The sequence below is a fragment of the Chrysemys picta genome, chromosome 3 (genome assembly GCF_011386835.1).
Source record: "Chrysemys picta bellii isolate R12L10 chromosome 3, ASM1138683v2, whole genome shotgun sequence".
In the NCBI taxonomy this organism is placed as follows: domain Eukaryota; kingdom Metazoa; phylum Chordata; order Testudines; family Emydidae; genus Chrysemys; species Chrysemys picta.
Genome location: NC_088793.1, coordinates 177,277,688 through 177,299,895, shown reverse-complemented (window position 1 = coordinate 177,299,895; position 22,208 = coordinate 177,277,688). Strand labels below are relative to the sequence as shown.

The 22,208-nt window shown below is 45.2% G+C and overlaps 1 protein-coding gene across 1 annotated transcript in view; it reads left to right on the top strand.

Annotated features, from left to right (window-relative positions):
• The first annotated feature begins 11,752 nt into the window (after positions 1-11,752).
• KCNK12 (potassium two pore domain channel subfamily K member 12) overlaps positions 11,753-22,208 on the top strand; it is a 73,610-nt gene continuing 63,154 nt past the window's right edge. The window contains exon 1 of the transcript XR_010599932.1: positions 11,753-11,963. The gene's annotated coding sequence lies outside the window, so the exon portion shown is untranslated. The remainder of the gene's footprint in view (positions 11,964-22,208) is intronic.

Below are 22,208 nucleotides of genomic sequence, written 5' to 3'. Positions count from 1 at the left end.
TTACAGAGAGATCCCTCCTTGCGGAAGATAAGGGACCTGGCCGACCTCAATGCGGTACAGACCATGGGACGAGGTGGCCGGAAAAGGTTCCTGTGGGAGAAGGGGTTCCTGTACCGAGAATGGGCTCCCCCAGGGAAAATGGAGTCAGGGGGGATCAGGAGGCAGCTGGTGGTACCCCAGAAGTATCGCCGCCAGCTGCTGTGCCGGGCCCATGACATTCCCCTCTCAGGGCACCAGGGAACCTGGCGTACCCAGCAGAGGCTGCTACGGAGCTTTTACTGGCCTGGGGTCTTTGTTACTGTCCGACAGTACTGCGGATCCTGTGACCCCTGTCAGAGGGGGAGGAAGGCCTGGGACAAGGGGAAAACAGCTTTAGGACCCTTGCCCAGCATAAAGGATCCTTTCCAGAGGGTGGCCAAGGTTAAAAGGGCGGCTCTAAACCAAGAGAGCCCAAAGCACAGACCTCCAGACTGGAGCGCTGGGAGAAGACCACAGCCCAGTTGGAACCCCAGAGGTATGGGGGTGGGGAAAGGGCACAGGCCGCATAAACCTTCCCAGATGCGAACTGCGAGTGCCATCAAGCACCCGCGACCTAAGGGGGGGCGTGAAACTGGAGGGGCCTGGTGTAATTCCCACCAAGGAACTGGAGGGATGCGGGGGCATCCATGGGAACGGGGGTAGGTTCGGACTTCCCCAGGTCACTGGCTAAAGTGACCCCGCTCAGTTCGGTCTCGAAGGGGGGAGAGATGTGACGAACTGGGACTGTTCTTGCTGGGGTGTGGGAATGCTGACAGGGGAGTGTGACTAGGATGATCTGCATCGGAGGATGGGAGTCTGCCCGAGGGAACATACCTGAGCTTGTAACATGAGAACCCAGGAGGGGGTTGGAGGTCAGGTGACTCCGGGGCCCGGGAAACTGAACAAAGGCTGTGGGAGGGGTTGCTGAAGGCAGTGTGCTGGAAGCAGGCTGGAGAGATGGCTGGGAGGCAGAGATGGCTCTGACCCCCCAAAGAGGGGTGGGCTGGGATGCCCTGGGACCCCAAGCTGGACCTAACTGAGAGGTATCCTGTTGTCTGTGCCTGCAAGACCTGTCTTGGACTGTATTCCTGTCATCCAAATAAACCTTCTGCCTTACTGGCTGGCTGAGAGTCATGGTGAATCGCAGGAGGCCGGGGGTGCAGGGCCCTGAGTCCCCCAATACTCCGTGACACCATGTTAGTCTGTATCCACAAAAACAACAAAGAGTCCGGTGGCACCTTAAAGACTAACAGATTTATTTGGGCATAAACTACACGACCAAACCGTTTTTTCGATTTAAAGGGCTCTTTAATCCGATTTCTGTACTCCACCTCAGCAAGTGGAGTAGCGCTAAAATCAAGATTGCAGTTCCGGGTTACAGGTACTGTGGATGCAATTCGACATTATTGGCCTCCGGGAGCTATCCCAGAATGCTCCCTTGTGACTGTTCTGGACAACACTCTCAACTCCGATGCATTAGCCAGGTAGGCAGTAAAAGCCCTGGGAACTTTTGAATTTCATTTCCTCTTTGGTCACCATCAGCACAGGTGACCATCAGCACAGTCCACCATCACAGGCGACCATGCAGAGTCCACCATCACAAGATCCACTCAGTCCCGGATTTGCAGACGAGCTCCAGCTTGGTCCGAACAGGAGGTACTGGATCTCATCGCATGTTGGGGAGACGAATCTGTTATGGCAGAACTACGTTCCAAAAAAAAAACACAAATACGTACGCTAATGTCTCCAGGGCCATGATGGAAAGAGGCTACTCCAGGGATACAGAGCAGTGTCGTACAAAAATCAAGGAGCTCAGGCAAGCGTACCAAAAAGCCAGGGAGGCGAACTGGCGCTGTGGGTCACAGCCCCATACATGCCGCTTCTACCGTGAGCTGCATGCAATTATGGGGGGTGATCCCACCACTACCCCACCACTGTCCGTGGACACATGCAAGAGGGGAGTTGCACGGAGCGAGGAGGATGAGTTATTGGAGGACGAAGAGGAGGAGGAGGAGGACAGTGCACAGGCGGCAAGTGGGGAATCCGTTTTCCCCCCTAGCCAGGAACTATTCTTAACGCTGGAGCCAATAGCCTCCCCCCACTCCCAAGGCGGGCTCCCAGACCATGACCCTGGAGAAGGCACTTCTGGTGACTGAAAGCCTGATCGGAGCCATGTGGTAGGGAGTGGGGGGAAACCCAGCTGCGCTGGGCTGTTCGCATTTAGTTTAAAGGGCTCATCCCTGCTCAGAGCCTCATCAGAGCCATGCGGTGGGTGCGGGGTGTGTGTTGTGTGAAGCAATCAGCCCAGAGAGCCTACAGGCCCTCCTTTTATATGGCAAACCCACCAGGCATTGCTTGCTATGGAAAAGGGGGCCCGGCAGTTTGAAAGCATTGAAATGAATGCGGAAGAAGCAGAACCCCGCATGCCCCTAGGGCTTACCATGGCTGCCTGTAAGCTGAATTCTGTTGCCCGGCCCGTGTGATGTGTACTAAAAGTGGCAGGCACTTCAGTATTAGAGGCAAAATGTGACCTTGTACAGAAAGAACATGTGATGTGTACTATGAATTGCCTGTTTCACTGTCAAAGAGTGTTCCTTTTGTTCTCTAAAATTTATCTTTTAAAATACTACCCTCCCTTTTTCTCCTCCCGCAGGTGCAAATGTTTCAGCGTGGCCCCTATCTACTCCATCCGAGAGCCTGGTCCAAATTAGAAAAAACGAACTTGGGATGACATGTTCGCCGAGCTCATGCAGTCCTCCCGCACTGATAGAGCCCAGCAGAACGCGTGGAGGCAAACAATTATGGAGTCCTGTAAAGTGTTAAATGAACATGAAGAGAAGAGGGACACATGCAATGAGAGCAGGCAGAATGCTATGGTCAAGCTCATGGGGGAGCAAACTGACATGCTCCGCTGTATGGTGGATCTAATGCGGGAAAGGAGGCAAGACCACAGACTGCTGCTGCAGCCCCTGTATAACTGCCCTCCCTCCTCCCCAAGTTCCATAGCCTCCTCACTCAGATGCCCAAGAACACAGTGGAGGAGGACCCACACACACACAACCCCAGAGGATTGTACAAGCAGAAGAAAGCTGGCATATCTGAAATTTTGATTTGGTTTCTGGACTTGTCCTTCCCTCCTCCTCCACCCCCGCAACCCAATACCCCTCCCCTCCCCCCGGCCTACCTTCTGATTTCTCTCAATGTGTTGTGCAACAAATAATAAAGAGCATTTTTTAAACAATTGTGACTTTATTTCCTTTCATATATAAAGGGGGCGGGTAACTTCAAGAGAAACAAAGACAACTGTCACACCATACCCTGGCCAGTCATGAAACTGGCTTTCAAAGCTTCTCTGATGCGCAGCGCGCCCTCTACTGTGCTCTTCTAATCACCCTGTTGTCTGGCCGCGTGAAATTGGCCGCCAGGCGAGTTGCCTCAACCTCCCACCCCGCCATAAATGTCTCCCCCTTACTCTCATAGATATTGTGGAGCACACAACAAGCAGCAATTACAATTGGAATATTGGTTTTGTTGAGATCTAACCAAGTCAGTAAACTGCGCCACATGTTTTTAAACGTCCAAAAGCACATTCTACCACCATTCTGCACTTGCTCAGCCTATAGTTGAACGGCTCCTTACTACTGTTCAGGGTGCCTGTGTACGGCTTCATGAGCCATGGCATTAAGGGGTAGGCTGGGTCCCCAAGGATAACTATAGGCATTTCACCATCCCCAACAGTAATTTTCTGGTCTGGGAAGTAAGTCCCTTCCTGCAGCTGTTCAAACAGATCAGAGTTCCTGAAGATGCGAGTGTCATGCACCTTTCCCAGCCATCCCACATTGATGTCGTCCCTTGTGATCCACCAGTGCTTGCAGCACCATGGAAAAGTACCCATTGAGGTTTATGTACTGTCTGACCCGGTGTTCCAGGGCCAAGATAGGGATATGCATTCCATCTATTGCCCTGCCACAGTTAGGGAACCCCAGTGCATTAAAGCCATCCACCATGGTCTGCACATTTCCCAAAGTCACTATTCTTGATAGCAGCTGGTCAATGATTGCGTTGGCTACTTGCAGCACAGCAGCCCCCACAGTAGATTTGCCTATTCCAAACTGATTCCTGACTGACCGGTAGCTGTCGGATGTTCAAGCTTCCACAGGGCTATCGCCACTCGCTTCTCAACTGTGAGGGCTGCTCTCATTTTGGTGTCTTTGCACTTCAGGGCAGGGGACAGCAAGTCACAAAGTTCCATGACAGTGGCCCAATGCATACGAAAGTTTCACAGCCACTGGGAATCATCCCATACTTGCAACACTGTGTGGTCCCACCAGTCTGTGCTTGTTTCCCGGGCCCAGAATCGGCCTTCAACAGCATGAACCTGGCCCAACGCCACCATGATCTCCCAATTGCCACGTGCCGTGCTTCTAGGAACATCTGTGTCCATGTCCTCATCAGTATAGTAATCACGCTGTCGTCGCTTCCTTGCCCGATTTTGCAGGTACTGCACATACTGCTGGATAATGCGCAAGGTATTTACAATGGTCAAAACTACAGCGGAGATCTGAGCAGGCTCCATGCTTGCCGCGCTATGGTGCCTGCACGGGTAATCCTGGAAAAAGGGCGCGAAACATAGGAGAACAGAGTGGCAGCGGAAGAGGTGCTGTTCGATTTACGATAGCCAAAAAAAGGCGGGAAATGGTTGTTTTCTGTAGCTTTCATGGAGGTGGGAGCCCAGGACAGACAACATGGACACCTCGGTAGCGTGGCAAGAGCGGGAGAGCAGAGTTGGCGACAGAAGCTGTGCTGCTCGGTTCACGATGGCTGAGCAGAGTTGACAGCGGAAGTGGTCGATGAGGAAGAGAAAGAGTAGATACTTATAGAGATTACATAGAAAGACGAGAGGAAATGAGAGGTGGATTCATAGTACCAGGAGAGAAGCGGTGCACTGTACTGCACCGTCTGCTGAAAGCAGTATGGCCTCTGCACACCAAAAAGGCACGAAACGATTGTCTGCCGTAGCTTTCACGGATGGAGGAGCGACTGATGACACACACCCAGAAACACCCGCGAGAATGTTTTTGCCCCATCATGCATTGGGAGCTTAACCCAGAATTCCAATGGGTGGCAGGGACTGCGGGAACTGTGGGATAGCTACCCACAGTGCACCACTCCAACATTCGATGCTAGCCTCGGTACTGTGGACACACTCCGCCTAATTCACATGCTTTAGTGGGGGCACACAAGACCGAATGTATAAAATTGCTTCCGAAAATTCAAATAGAATAATTATGAAATAATTTCATACTGTAGCTGTACCTTTGGAATTGACACCTCCTCATCAATTATTGGGAGTGGACCACATCCACCCTGACTGTATTGGCCTTGTCAACACTGGTTCTCCACTTGTAAGGTAACCCCCTCCTCTTCATGTGCCTATATTTATTCCTGTATCTGTAATTTTCACTTCATGCATCTGAAGAAGTGGGGTTTTTTACCCACGAAAGCTAATGCCCAAATAAATCTGTTAGTCTTTAAGGTGCCACCAGACTCCTCATTGTTTTTGTGGATACAGACTAACACGGCTACCCCTCTGATATTTGGCACCATGCAAGGCACTGGAAATCCATCAACTTCATGAAAAAACTTGCACAAATATAGACAGACATCATCTTCCTCTCCAAGTGCAAACAGATGGACAATATAGCAAATGGACTGAAGGTAAAAAATCCATTGCAATTGACATACCACACTGACTATAGTGAGAGATTGTGCCACACACTCTCAAAGAAACTGAGGAACCCCACCTGATAAGCATCCTGTACAGCAAACAGGAGAAGATCAAGAATGAGATCTCAAAACTGGATACTCTCATACAAAACCAACCTTCCACACAAACTTCCATGTGGCTGGACTTTACAAAAATGAGACAAGCCATTTACAACACACACTTTACTTCTCTACAGAGGAAAAAGGACAGTAAACTATCTAAACTCCTACATGCCACAGGGGGCTACAACGGTGGTACCCTTAACTCATCCAACAATATTGTTACTCTATCCAACCACACACTTAGTCTGTCCTATCTTGGGGTCTCTTTTTCTGCCCCACCACTCCCATGCACATGATACAGTTCTGCGGTGATCTGGAAGCCTACTTTCTCCGTCTCCAACTCAAGGAATATTTTCAACACACCACTGAACAGTGCAGTGACCCACAGGAACCCTCCTACCAACACTACAAGAAGAAGAATGCTGCATGGACTCCTCCTGATGGTCAAAATAACAGACTGGACTTCTACACAGAGTGCTTCCGCAGATGTGCACAGGCTGAAATTGTGAACAAACAGCATCACTTGCCCCATAACCTCAGCCGTACAGAACGTAACACCATCCACAGCCTCAGAAACAACTCTGACATTATAATCAAAGGGGCTGACAAAGGAGGTGCTGTAGTCATCATGAACAGGTCGGATTATGAATAGGAGGCTGCCAGGAAACTCTCCAACACCACATTCTACAGGCCACTATCCTCCAATCCCATTGAGGAGTACCAAAAGAAACTACACCATCTGCTCAAGAAACTCCCTGCTATAGCACAGGAACAAATCTACACAGACACACCCTTAGAGCCCAAACCAGCGGTATTCTATCTGCTACCCAAGATCCATAAACCTGGAAATCCTGGACACCCCACCATCTCAGGCATTGGCACTCTTACAGCAGGATTATCTAACTATTTGGACTCTCTCCTCAGACCCTATGCTACCAGCACTCCCAGCTATCTTCGAGACACCACCAACTTCCTGAGGAAACTACAATGCATTGGTGATCTTCCTGAAAACACCATTCTGGCCACCATGGATGTAGAAGCTCTTTACACCAATATTCCACATGAGGATGCACTACAAGCTGTCAGGAACAGTATCCCTGATGAGGCCAGAGCACACCTGGTGGCTGACGTTTGTGACTTTGTCCTCACCCACAACCATTTCAGATTTGGGGACAACTTATACCTTCAAGTCAGTGGCACTGCTATGGGTACCCGCATGGCCCCACAGTATGCCAACATTTTTATGGCTGACTTAGAACAACGCTTCCTCAGCTCTCGTCCCCTAGCATCCCTCCTCTACATGTGCTACATTGATGACATCTTCATCATATGGACCCACGGGAAGGAGGCCCTTGAAGAATTCCACCTGGATTTCAACAATTTCCACCCCACCATCAACCTCAGCCTGGACCAGTCCACACAAGAGATCCACTTCCTGGACACTACAGTGCAAATAAGTGATGGTCACATAAACACCACCCTATACCGGAAACCTACTGACTGTTATGTTATGCTCATACAAAGCACACAGGATCTTTATAGAGGAAGGTAAATACACAGCATTTATTGAGAATACCACAGTTAGCATATGCTTTTCAATCACACACTCATACACACACACAGTCCTGCAGTGATGTTTATAGTTACCAGTCCAGAGTCTGGATCAATCTAGTGGCCAGCCAGATTGGTCGCAGAGGGGAGCAGGGCTCTATCGGTCGCGATCCGATGCACCTGGAGTGTGGCAAGATGAACCCAACGTCCCATGGCCAAGCACCCTGTTCTTATAGGTTTTTTTCTTTGTTGAAGCCTATGGATTTTGCTGTGTTAGTTTGTGACCGGTTATTTCTTAATTGGTGTAAACATTCCAATACACCTCCAAGATGGTCATCCTGTTCTTTGTTCCGATTTAATTAATTGTTCTTAGGGGTGCCAGCCTTCACCTCAGGGTCGTCAATCTGCCCTTCATTATGAATGCGCGTTGATGATTCTTTGATGTCCTTTAAGTCTCTTCACTCCTTCTTTCTTGACTCTGGATATAACAATGGCCTTTACACCTTATCTTTTTTTTGATGCATACATTCCTTATTCATACAAACAGATTGAGAATACAAACAGTAGTATTTTATATCGAGCAAAAAGGCATTGCAAATCAAACCGTGCTAAGTTTTACAATCAATAACCAAGACAATTTACATTGAGACCCAGGCCTTCAATGTTCCTCTAATCTACTTAACATAGCCACAGTAGAGAATTCTGTCTCTTACTTACTAAAACCTTAAAACAAAGAAATGTATATTTAACTAGGGTGCCTAATTTGTAATACATATAGGAAAACATAGTAGACATTATAACTTATCCTAAAACAAAAGGGTGACCATAATCAGTCAGAAGGATTGTTCTGGTCTGTCATTCCATTTCTGCTATCCAAAAATTTTTGGATAGCAGAAATGGAATGACAGGATGAAATCAAATTATACATTAATTCTCAGAGCACATTATAAAATCCAGCTTCTACAGCTATACTTACCTACATGCCTCCAGCTTCCATCCAGGACACATCACATGGTCCATTGTCTACGGCCAAGCCCTAAGATACAACCAAATTTGCTCCAATCCCTCAGACAGAGACAAACACCTACAAGATCTTTATCAAGTAGTCTTAAAACTACAATACCCACATGGGGAAGTGAGAAACCAGATTGACAGAGCATGATGATACCCAGAAGTCATCTACTACAGGACAGGCCCAACAAGGAAAATAACAGAACACCACTGGCCATCACGTACAGCCCCCAGCTAAAACCTCTCCAGTGCATTATCAATGATCTACAACCTATCCTGGAAAATGATCCCTTACTCTCACAGACCCTGTGAGGCAGGTCAATCCTCACTTTCAGACAACCCCCCAACCTGAAGCAAATACTCACCAGCAACTACACACCACACCACAGAAACACTAACCTAGGAACCAATCCCTGTAACAAACCCCGTTGACTACTCTGTCCCCATATCTACTCTAGCAACACCATCAGAGGACCCAATCACATGAGCCACACCATCAGGGGCTCATTCACCTGCACATCTACCAATGTGATATATGCCATCATGTGCCAGCAATGCCCCCCTGCCATGTACATTGGCCAAACCGGACAGTCCCAACGTAAAAGAATAAATGGACCCAAATCAGACATCAGGAATGGTAACATACAAAAGCCAGTAGGAGACCACTTCAATCTCCCTGGACATTCTTCAAGTAGACATCCTTCAACAAAAAAACTTCAAAAACAGACTGCAAAGAAAAACTGCAGAGCTACAATTCATTTGCAAACTTAACACCATTAATTTGGGATTGAATAGGGACTGGGAATGGATGGCTCATTACAAAAGCAATTTTCCCTCTCTTGGTATTGACACCTCCTCATCAATTATTGGTAGTGGACCACATCCACTCTGACTGAATTGGCCTTGTCAACATGGTTCTTCACTTGTAAGGTAACTCCCTTCTCTTCATGTGCCTATATATATGCCTATATCTGTAATTTTCACTTCATGCATCTGAAGTGAAAATTACATTTCATGTAATTTCATGTTACATTTCATGTAATTTCATGTTACATTTCATGTTTTTACCCATGAAATCTTATGCCCAAATAAATCTGTTAGTCTTTAAGGTGCTGTTGTAGGAGCAGCAGTGATCTGTATAACTATGCTGTGTATAACCTGTATACTCAAAAGGTCTATTATACTTCCCCACCCCCTTTTGTCTCCTCTCCCTCTCTGAAAATCTGTGAAGTGGCTTTCCCCCTCCCTCGCCCTCCTGGAATGCTTGTGGGATGAATGGGCTGGTTGAACAGCTGGAAGATCAGAAGAGCTTCCAGGTAGACAAGGTGTCTGGGACTCTAATTAGGCAGCATTCACACACCCAATGCATGGACACTGTCTGAGGTGGAGTGTGACCAACCAGATGCACCCAAGTCATCTCTAGTCGCAGGCCATGACACTCTGATTAGGCAGCGATCACACTCCCAGTGCATGGACACTGCATGGACACTGCCCGAGGTGGAGTGTGACCAACCAGATGAGGCCAAGTCATCTCTAGTCGCAGGCCATGAGGAGCAGGTCCTTAAAAGGGGAAGGGGCCATATGCTCAGGAGTGCACTCACAAGCTTGTACCGTACCCTGTGCGGTACTCCCTTCACCCGGACTGCCTGGCCAGTGGTTCTCCACGTTGCATTCCATTGTGCCTCGGGAAGACTTACCTTCATCACACCGTCCATCACTGCACTGTGGGACACTTACCTTCAAGGATCCTAACATCTCCAGTGCTGTGCCTGTCCTGGGAGCGTGTGCATGCGAGGGTGAGTGTGACCACCCCTCCCTTCTTTTGAGCTTAACTATCAGTATAATAAACATGCTGCTTTCTGCCAAACTACGGTGGGTCATTAGTACTCCCTAAGCTTACTAGCTGGCCCAATTTCGGGTAACAGGTGCCATTGGACTCCTCATTGTTTTTTGGGGGGGGGGGGAGGTTGTGTGTATGTGCTCTACAGGCTCCTGTGGGGGGGTTGTGTGTATGTGTGGGAAGCCATAGCCCTCCCTGCTCCCTTTGAGGCTTTGTAAACCCTGTGTTTCTCTGAGTACAGGGGCCTGATATTCAAAAGAGCTCAGTACTGAACAGCCCCCAGTTAGGCACCTGTCAAGTCTGAATCCCCACTCTGTCACTTTGAGTGCAGAAGATGGGGGCCTGCAAGGATTCTAAAAATTAATACTGGTCACTCCAGGCTTGTATTAAACTCCCAAGGCTACAGGTCTTCTCTGACCTTGGCTTGGTAAACGCTGCCACTACCCAAATGCAAAAAAAAACCTTTTTGAACCCAGGAAGGAGCACTTGGGAATTCCTCCCTGTGTGGTACCCTCAAGCCCTTTCACCCCCCTTCTGGGGAAGAGCTGAGAAAGAAAACAAAGGAATTAGCTGTGGCCACCACCAGCTAATCAAACAGCATGTGCACAAACCTCTTAGGACACCAACAATCCAATCCTGTTCTTAAAAAATGTAAATTTTATTAAAACCAAAAAGGAAAAAAATACATCTGGAATTTAGGCTTTTTGCTGAATCTTAAAAGAAACAATTACAAAAATTAAGCACCCAAAATAGCTTTCTTGGGGGTTCAGCTTAACAAACAAACAAAAGTATTAGGGGTTAGCACAGAGGAGATCCACAAGCCAAAATAAAAAATAAACCTGATTGTATCTAACTAAACATTCCCTATCCAAATAATTTCTTCTAGATATGGAAGCTGAATGTTCATACATGGTTCAAGCCTTACACAACATTGCTGTTCCGTCCCTGCAGCCCAGAGAACAACAGACAAAGGGAAAGTTTTGTTCCCAATTTTAAAAGTTCTAGTCTTCCCATTGACTCTTTTGGTCAGATGCCCACTCCTTTTCTTTTACCTGTGGGCTTGTTAACTCTTTACAGGTAAAGCAAGCCGAGAACAGACACCAAGAGGGATTTTATAGCTAACTGGCTGGCTGGGTGTCCATCAAAAGGAGCTACCCCCCCACCCCTTATATATCACAGCACCTAAGCCGAGTGGTCAGATTTTCAGAAATGCTCAGCACCCACAATTATTCTCAATGGGAATGGAAGGCTGCTGAGCACTTCTGGTGCCTAAATGGGAGCTCAGTTCTCTCTAAAGTCCAGGCACTCAGACAGAGAACTGCTGGGTGTCAAGCTCTTTGGAAAATCTGGCCTTTGGTTGTGCTGTTCAGAGGGAGACTCCTAAAAAGGTGAAACTGTGACTGTCTTCTAAGAATCGAAAAGAATTACTCACGTTGTGGATTGTGCATACAGAATTTATTCTTGCTGGCTTCTCAGCTTGTTGTGGATCTACCACTCAGGGCATCATGGAGGTGAATGCCTGGCTGCGAAGATGGTGTCGCCAGGAGGGCTTTGGCTTCCTAGACCACGGGATGCTATTCGAGGAAGGACTGCTAGGCAGAGATGGCGTTCACCTTTCGAGGAGAGGAAAGACCCTATTCGGGCACAGACTGGCTAACCTAGTGAGGAGGGCTTTAAACTAGGTTCGACGGGGACAGGTGAGCAAAGCCCACAGGTAAGTGGGGAACATGGAGACCGGGGAGATGGGTCGGAAACGAGAGGGAGTGTGGGCTATATTGGCAGAGAGAAAGGAGAGTCAGGACAAAACTGGGAGGAAAGATCAAACCAGTATCTTAGATGCCTATATACAAATGCGAGAAGTATGGGGAATAAGCAGGAAGAACTGGAAGTGCTAATAAATAAATACAACTATGACATTGTTGGCATCACTGAAACTTGGTGGGATAATACACATGATTGGAATGTTGGTGTGGATGGGTACAGCTTGCTCAGGAAGGATAGACAGGGGAAAAAGGGAGGAGGTGTTGCCTTATATATTAAAAATGTACACACTTGGACTGAGGTAGAGATGGACATAGGAGACGGAAGTGTTGAGAGTCTCTGGGTTAGGCTAAAAGGGGCAAAAAACAAGGGAGATGTCATGCTAGGAGTCTACTACAGGCCACCTAACCAGGTGGAAGAGGTGGATGAGGCTTTTTTCAAGCAAATAACAAAATCATCCAAAGCCCAAGATTTGGTGGTGATGGGGGACTTCAACTATCCGGATATATGTTGGGAAAATAACACAGCGGGGCACAGACTATCCAACAAATTCTTGGACTGCATTGGAGACAACTTTTTATTTCAGAAGGTTGAAAAAGCTACGAGGGGGGAAGCTGTTCTAGACTTGATTTTAACAAATAGGAAGGAACTCGTTGAGAATGTGAAAGTAGAAGGCAGCCTGGGTGAAAGTGATCATGAAATCATAGAGTTTGCAATTCTAAGGAAGGGTAGAAGGGAGAACAGCAAAATAGAGACAATGGATTTCAGGAAGGCAGATTTTGGGAAGCTCAGAGAGCTGATAGGTAAGGTCCCATGGGAATCAAGACTGAGGGGAAAAACAACTGAGGAGAGTTGGCAGTTTTTCAAAAGGGACACTATTAAGGGCCCAAAAGCAAGCTGTTCCGCTGGTTAGGAAAGATAGAAAATGTGGCAAAAGACCACCTTGGCTTAACCACGAGATCTTGCACGATCTAAAAAATAAAAAGGAGTCATATAAAAAATGGAAACTAGGACAGATTACAAAGGATGAATATAGGCAAACAACACAGGAATGCAGGGGCAAGATTAGAAAGGCAAAGGCACAAAATGAGCTCAAACTAGCTATGGGAATAAAAGGAAACAAGAAGACTTTTTATCAATAAATTAGAAGCAAGAGGAAGACCAAAGACAGGGTAGTCCCACTGCTTAGTGAAGAGGGAGAAACAGTAACAGGAAACTTGGAAATGGCAGAGATGCTTAATGACTTCTTTATTTCGGTCTTCACTGAGAAGTCTGATGGAATGCCTAACATAGTGAATGCTAATGGGAAGGGGGTAGGTTTAGCGGATAAAATAAAAAAAGAACAAGTTAAAAATCACTTAGAAAAGTTAGATGCCTGCAAGTCACCCGGGCCTGATGAAATGCATCCTAGAATACTCAAGGAGCTAATAGAGGAGGTATCTGAGCCTCTAGCTATTATCTTTGGAAAGTCATGGGAGACGGGAGAGATTCCAGAAGACTGGAAAAGGGCAAATATAGTGCCCATCTATAAAAAGGGAAGTAAAAACAACCCAGGAAACTACAGACCAGTTAGTTTAACTTCTGTGCCAGGGAAGATAATGGAGCAAGTAATTAAGGAAATCATCTGCAAACACTTGGAAGGTGGTAAGGTGATAGGGAACAGCCAGCATGGATTTGTGAAGAACAAATCATGTCAAACCAATCTGATAGCTTTCTTTGATAGGATAACGAGCCTTGTGGATAAGGGTGAAGCGGTGGATGTGGTATACCTAGACTTTAGTAAGGCATTTGATACGGTCTCGCATGATATTCTTATCGATAAACTAGGCAAATACAACTTAGATGGGGCTACTATAAGGTGGGTGCATAACTGGCTGGATAACCGTACTCAGAGAGTTGTTATTAATGGTTCCCAATCCTGCTGGAAAGGCGTAACGAGTGGGGTACCGCAGGGGTCTGTTTTGGGACCGGCTCTGTTCAATATCTTCATCAACGACTTAGATATTGGCATAGAAAGTATGCTTATTAAGTTTGCGGATGATACCAAACTGGGAGGGATTGCAACTACTTTGGAGGACAGGGTCATAATTCAAAATGATCTGGACAAATTGGAGAAATGGTCTGAGTTAAACAGGATGAAGTTTAACAAAGACAAATGCAAAGTGCTCCACTTAGGAAGGAAAAATCAATTTCACACATACAGAATGGGAAAAGACTGTCTAGGAAGGAGTACGGCAGAAAGGGATCTAGGGGTTATAGTGGACCACAAGCTAAATATGAGTCAACAGTGTGATGCTGTTGCAAAAAAAAGCAAACATGATTCTGGGATGTATTAACAGGTGTGTTGTGAGCAAGACACGAGAAGTCATTCTTCCGCTCTACTCTGCTCTGGTTAGGCCTCAGCTGGAGTATTGTGTCCAGTTCTGGGCGCCGCATTTTAAAAAAGATGTGGAGAAATTGGAAAGGGTCCAAAGAAGAGCAACAAGAATGATTAAAGGTCTTGAGAACATGACCTATGAAGGAAGGCTGAAAGAATTGGGTTTGTTTAGTTTGGAAAAGAGAAGACTGAGAGGGGACATGATAGCAGTTTTCAGGTATCTAAAAGGGTGTCATAAGGAGGAGGGAGAGAACTTGTTCACCTTAGCCTCTAAGGATAGAACCAGAAACAATGGGTTTAAACTGCAGCAAGGGAGGTCTAGGTTGGACATTAGGAAAAAGTTCCTAACTGTCAGGGTGGTTAAACACTGGAACAAATTGCCTAGGGAGGTTGTGGAATCTCCGTCTCTGGAGATATTTAAGAGTAGGTTAGATAAATGTCTATCAGGGATGGTCTAGACAGTATTTGGTCCTGCCATGCGGGCAGGGGACTGGACTCGATGACCTCTTGAGGTCCCTTCCAGTCCTATAATCTATTAATCTATGAATCTATGAATAGTCAGACTACAATTGTACCTATTAAAATACCCTTGCATGTCTTGACACTGGGAGCAGAGGTCTCCCTGTACAATACAAGCATACAAAATGCATTAGCAAACAGATGAAGGAAGAACCTAACCCACCGGTGTGGAAGGTTAAGGCATGAAATGTAAAGTTTCACACTTTGTATGAAAAAGGTCTGTGCCTGTATAAAGTGTTAGGTTGCAGGTACAATTCTATAAGATGCTGAGTGCCCTAAGCTACCATTGTCCTCAGTGGCAGTTGAGGGCACTCAGCACTTCACAGGACCAGGCCTTTGGAAAGTAGTTGCTCATCACAGTAAAACTGAATTGAATTGTGGCACTAATGAGATTATTCTCTCTTAATGAGTCTGAGAGAACACAGTTAAACTATTACATGGCTTTGAGAAAGAAACCCTTCATGTGCCCAATTTCAATGAAAGCCAAAGTATGTTATTGGCAGAATGAATGGGACATATATGTAGCTCAGCCATCTGTTCTTTTCTGTAGTGGGTATGGGAGAAAAGTGAAAGAGCTATAAAGATGCTATAAGGGTTTGCTGTTGTTTATAAACATAACATACCAATGTTAGACAGGTATAATCACAGTGATTTTTTTCAATCACAACTGTATGATTGGGAGGAGAATTAACCAATAAAAACAACTTCACCTGAAGAGTCAAGGTATGTCACATGTCAGCTTCTCTATTATAATGGCCTGGTATTTAACCAGGCTGACTCTGGTACAAATAGCTGGAAGATAATATAAATGGCCAGCTCAATGTTTCTGTCCAGCAGTCCCTTCCAAATCACACAGAAGTACTTTATATTGGCAAGAGGTTGTATCAGGAGCATCCAAGAGAATAATCAAAATGAAAAGTTTCCCCCATATTCTTTGTATGCTGCTCTGTCCTCTTCCACCCATTGCTAACAGTAGGTTATCTGCAGTTCTAACCTTGTGACTCAGTTACATTTATTTATCTAGCTCATGATTTTCTGTCATGTTAGATCGCAATTCCTGCAAAAGACAGCTTGCTTACTTACCAGATCAGCGGTCGAGGGTCACTAGTGTTGTTAGATGTTCGGCTGCGTGTGTGTGTTCTCTCTGTGTGCTGCCCCAGCTCTGTGCACACGGCCGACACAACAGACCTCAAGCGAACCACTCAATGACCACAAGATCCATCAAGGTGTGAAGGCACCAGGCCAGGTTTATTGTCAACAAAGCACAGTAATAGCACCTGGCAGACTCTATGAGGATACTAAGACATGTATGCCCGTGACAATGGACGCAGTTCAGTGAATGGCGGAACTTTCCATTCCCCCCTCGGCTGGACAAAGATATTCCCTCTAAGATACATCTTTATACCCTGATACAAACAAGTTACATACTGCCTCTGACATAGTTAGTTACTGCCCCCTGACATGGCTAGATCATGTAGCCTTGTACATGTAGGTTCGATCAAAACATCTCTATTAGATACTGCCATCCTGACCTTTTCATTTAGAAGGGGTCAGTGTGTTCCTGTTATCCTTGGGGAATGTTTTTGTACCATCCTTAATTAATATTGGGATGTTCTGGTACCTTTTGATATCGGAATGTGTTTGTGTGAGTACTCTGTGACGAGCACTTCTTAGGAATGTGTATTTCTGCAATATCAGCCCTGTTCTTGCCAGAGTCTGTGAGCAGGTCCTGTCTCATACCAGACCTCTGATACAAGGGCTTATGTCTCAGGCTCTCTTCCTACTACAAACACATCTTGCATCTTCTTCAGCTATATCTGGTAGTGGTCAGTATCAAAAATTGGAGACTGGGCTAGATGGAAAATTGGTCTGATTCAGGGTGGCAGCTCCTTTGTGTATGTCATGTATTCCTCATGGGCTAGGAGAACTACAAGGATGTGTTGAAAACATTGGGAGTAGATGGGAGCAAGCCAGATTGGGGAACGAGAAAAGGGCAGAGGCAACAATGTTTGTTGCTAACATGTGGACGGGAAGTTCTGAAATCAATCTACCAGGTTGGAGGGAATTGCATAATGAATATTCAGATATAACTGTTCAGTCATTATGCAACTGTGCTCTCTCATTTGCTACAGATATGGGTTGTGAACATTGTATGGTTACTGAGGAATAATCATACAGTTAGGTTACCTAGACGCTAACTGACAGACAATTCCATGTGAGTCCAGTCCTAATCCTGAAGTTTTGACTAAGCTGAGACTTCACTTAAAGTCAATAGGAATTTGCCCAAATGAGGCTTAAATAAAAACTGAGAGCCCAACTCTGCAGCCCTCAGTCACACTAAAGTCAATAAAAAAAATGAGGAGTCCTTGTGGCACCTTAGAGACTAACAAATTTGTTAGGATTCCACGTTTTTTTTGCTGATACAGACTAACATGGCTACCATTGAAACCTGTCACAAAAGCCAATGGAGGTGCCTCACTAACTTGCATATGGGTTCCACAATCAGGCCCTGACTCACGATTTCAAGATTTTGAAGAGTGGAATTAAAAGGACAATTGAGAATTCTGATGCTGTTCCATGAGAGGAGTTAACAGGTAGTTTAAGTGTTAAAACATCATATAAAACTTTAATCCTTAATGCAGAACATCATGTCCCATTTTTATTACCTGTTTCCAGAATGGCATTTTAATTAACATCTAATGAATGTATCTCCTGTCTTTGCATGTGTTTCCCTCTAAACAAGCAAGCTAATAATGTAAACACTGCTGTTTGATTATAGAAATAATTGCTTTCACAAACCCTGGCCTCCAGTTAGTTAAACACAATGGCTGATATCACACACATAAACATAGGAAATCTGGACTCACCATGCTCATAGTGAGGTGGCCCAGTTTTGGCATAACAGGCTTGGGGTTTAATAATCAGATGAGTATTTAAAGAGGCCAGAATAGCTCCATTGTATTGCTAAATTATGGCATGAGTAGCATTTGCTAATCCTGAATTATCTTTGTACTATATTATTGTCAGCATATTGATGTGCAATTGTGAAGATATTAATAAGAATTGCCTATCGTATGAATCTATCATACCATTGTAATTCACTAAACTGAAACACATGAAACAGACATCAACTTTTGTTGTGGTAAACATCAACATGTATTGGCCTGTGAGGTAAGCATTGAATTTACTATTGAAGCCCTGCTTTATAAAAATATCTGTTCTGATGTAGATGGTTTAGAATCCTAATAATGTTTTAGCCAAATGCCAGGAAGTTTTAATCACCTAATCAAATGGCCAAGTATCATAGTCCTTTGACCAGCTGATTAAAAGTGTCAGTCATTTGGCCAAATGGCTAGTTTGAGAGATTGACTTTTAATGGGAGTTTTGTGTAAGTAAGGACTCAGCAAGGACTTCAGGATTTGTCCCCATGAAGCTTTGATTGCTGTCCTGAGCAAGATGGAGCTGTGGTGTTCCTTTAAACCGAAATCCTTTGCCTGATGTTAATCTTCCATTGATAATGTTCATTCTTCATGGAGATGGTTAAAAAAGGGACACAATTTTTGCAAATATTTTAATGAAAAATTAATCTTGCTTTTTCATTGACATTTTGATTAACAAATTCAACATTTTTCTACCAGCTCTATCACAGATAGACAAATGGGATATACCGTATTTTCCGGCGTATAAGACGACTGGGCGTATAAGACGACCCCCAACTTTTCCAGTTAAAATATAGAGTTTGGGATATACTCGCCGTATAAGACTACCCCTCTTCCAACGCACACCAAAAAAAAAATTAAAAAAACATCAGATTTGATTTCAATATGGTAATTTTAATTCAAATGCTTATGACATGCAGGTACTTAGCAGGAAAACTGTCACTTATAAACATAAGGCTGTTTGTCATCAAACATGTAAACATAAAACAGTGCAAGTGGATTAAACTTTTCCTAATTCACTCTAAAGCTGAAAGGAAGGATAAGACAATAAACCCATGGGAGCTGCCATGCTGTTTGTTTTCTAAGCTGTCAACCAAACTGGAACTGATGATGATAGGAGGAAGATAACAAAAAAGAGAGAGAGAGCAAGTGCCGGGCAAGTCCCTGGCGAGTTAGCAACGCCCATCATAACTGCAAGCTACGGTATTTTTACAGCTTTTGCTGGCGTGACAGTTTCCCTTTAAAAGCCTTCAAAATCCTCCTGTTCGTCATCTGATATCATAAGTACATCAATGACATCTTGTGATACATTTGTAAGGCAGTCATCGTATGGATCGAATTCCGTATCAGATGGTGTGGTCTCAGCTTCGGCTTCCTCTTCATCTTGCCACAAGTAGTCGTCCTCCATACCATCTAATGAATTTGATATGCCACACTTCTTGAAAGACTTGATTACTGTTTCTGCATCAATATCATTCCAGGCTTTTATGACAAACTTGCACAAAACATCCAACTGTGGAGCACGCATGTTTCCTCCTTTTGTGAATGACTTTTCGCCGCTAACCATCCATTCATTCCACTGTTCTTGAATGCGATCTTTAAATGGCTTGTTTAGGCACACATCCAGTGGCTGTACCAACGATGTCAATCCTGCAGGAATAACTGCCGCATCTGTGTTTAGTCTTGCAAGCATTTGCTTGGTGCTGGGAGTTAAATGAGCCCTGAACATATCCCACACCAGTAGACTACATTTTTGAATAAGTCCACCTGGTCGCCTGCTCCATACATTATCAAGCTATAGCTTTACCCCTTCTTCATCCATCCAGCCTTTTTCATTCACATGTACAAAACAACCAACAGGGAACTTGAATTTCGGCATTGTTTTTCTTTTAAAAATAATCATTGGTCTCAGTTTGGCGCCATCAGCTGTGCATCCTAGTACCACTGTAAAACTGGACTTCTCATGTCCTGTTGTTTTAATTAAAATTGTTTTTTCACCTTTTTGATGGACAGTTTTATTTCCAACCATATCAAAATTCATTGGAGTTTCATCCATATTTCCAATACTACTTAATGCATGGCCATGTTTAGTGCGCTGTTGTATTACGTATCGATGGAAACTATTTACTTTGCTATCAAGATCTGCAGGTAATTTTGGGGCAATTTTCATCTTTTGCCTCAGTACCATATTATGCCTTCCCATGAATCTAGTACACCAGGATACAGTGGCCTTAAATCTGTTGCTGTGATCTGGGTTAGATTTGGCCCACTGAAGTGCAAACAAATGTATTTTATTTCGTGTCACTACATAACCGTTTTGGCGATGCTCATTCACCATGTCTGCTACATGTTTTTCGAGTTCTGGCCAATGTGGAGTGCCTCTTCTTAATGCACACTTACCCCTTGGCATACTCTTTAATGCTTTTTCATTTGCTTTCCAGTCCCGAACCATCTTTTCTGTTACTCCATATTGTCTTGCAGCAGCGCAGTTATTATGTTCCATGGCAAAGTTTACAACTTTAAGTTTGAAACTGGCTTAATATTTCTTTCTTCTTGCTGGTGGAGCCATGATGGGGTTTTGACTGTTGGACATTTGTATACTGTACTGTATGTACTGGTGCTATACTGTATGAACAGGTACAGATACTGGTGCTGTACTGTATGTGGTACCCAGTATACAACAACCAGCCAATCACGGCAAGCGATGTACCTTACCGGCGATTGGCTGGTTGTTGTATACAAAGCCTGCTTGGATTGGTCAGCTCTCCCTGCCTGCCCAGCCCTCCCTGTCTCCAAGACTATCAGAGCGGTAGCGCAAACACGCCTCTTTCACCCGTCTGGCCCCGCCCTTGTATCCTATTACCTCCTTCTCTGCCTCTCAGATCTCGCACATGCGCGCCTGCGCCGCTTCGCTGCAGTCCTCAGGAGCGAGATCTGAGAGGCAGAGAAGGAGGTACGGTAATAGGATACAAGGGCGGGCCAGACAGGTGAAAGAGGCGTGTTTTTCTGGGCACAGCGCCGCTCTATCTCTTTTTTCCATACCCCGGGCGTCCCGGACGCCTGCAGCTTGCTCCGCCCTTCACTTACACCTTCCCGGTGAGGCGCCCCCTCACCTCGTCATCGGGCGGGGATGCGGCCGCGGCCGTTTTTGAGCTCCCCCCACCATATGCGGCGACCGCAGATTCTCCAGTCCGGCTCGGAAGTTTCAGCACCCGCCCTATAAGACGACACCCGTCGTATAAGACGACCCCCGACTTTTGAGAAGATTTTCCTGGGTTAAAAAGTAGTCTTATACGCCAGAAAATACAGTATATTTGTTTTGCAAAATGTTGTCAAAATTTCCAAGGCTTTTTTATTAAATTAGAAATGTCAATGCAATGTATTGTTAAAATTGAAAATTTTGAATTTCATGACCCCACAAACCCCCTGTTGCCCAGTGGGATGGGAGGTCCGGGGCATGAGCCCCACGGGGAGTGCCTGCCAGGGCTCAGGGTTCAGCAGGAGTGGGGCTGGAACCCCCCACAGGGCTGAAGCCCCAAGCCCTGGCAGGTGCAGCTCTTGAATTGCTGAAGATTGTCCTATGTGGCTCAGACAGTCAGTAAGTTTGGCCACCCCTGCTCTATGTGGCCTCGCATGGGTGTGGATTACACAAACACTTACTCAAGTGAGTAGTTCCATGGAAAGTCAATGAGATCATTCACATAAGTAAGGGTTAAGTTATGCTATTAAAAGTTTTCAAGATTGGCTCCATTGTCTCTCATAGTCTAAAGCCGCTGAACATCTTGCGGGATTGGGCCCTTATTTGATAAGTATTTAACATTTCATTTTTTTTAACAAAAGCAGAAGTTTAACATGCATGGTCCAGAATCTGATCTCTGCTACACAAATGTAAATCCAGTGAATTCAATGGAATTTTCACCAGTGGAAATGAAATCACAATCTGGTTCAGTTTGGTGCCACTGATACCAAGGTATTTAGTTCTGATTTACAACTGTGAGAGAAAAATCAGGCCCTTTGTCCTAGATGAAACATTTTCTCCTAATCTGATCATAGGTGGTGCTATCATGTAAAACAATTGGTTCCTTGGCTATATTTTTCAGCTATATTTATTGATTCTATTTGGCTGCAGCTCCATTGACTCCACGTTGCATATATTCAGCTGCTTGCCTGCTCTTTTGTTGTTTCTAGCTACAGCTCTATTGACACTCAGCTGCCAAGATCTCAGCTATTATACAGTTCTCCTCATTAGGGGTCTTATTTTAAGCCTATGGAAGCCAATTAAAAGATTCCCATTGACTTCAATGGGTTTAGGTCAGGTCCTAGGCGCTTTTCTCTATTATTTTACTGTCCCTTTGGCCTTCCT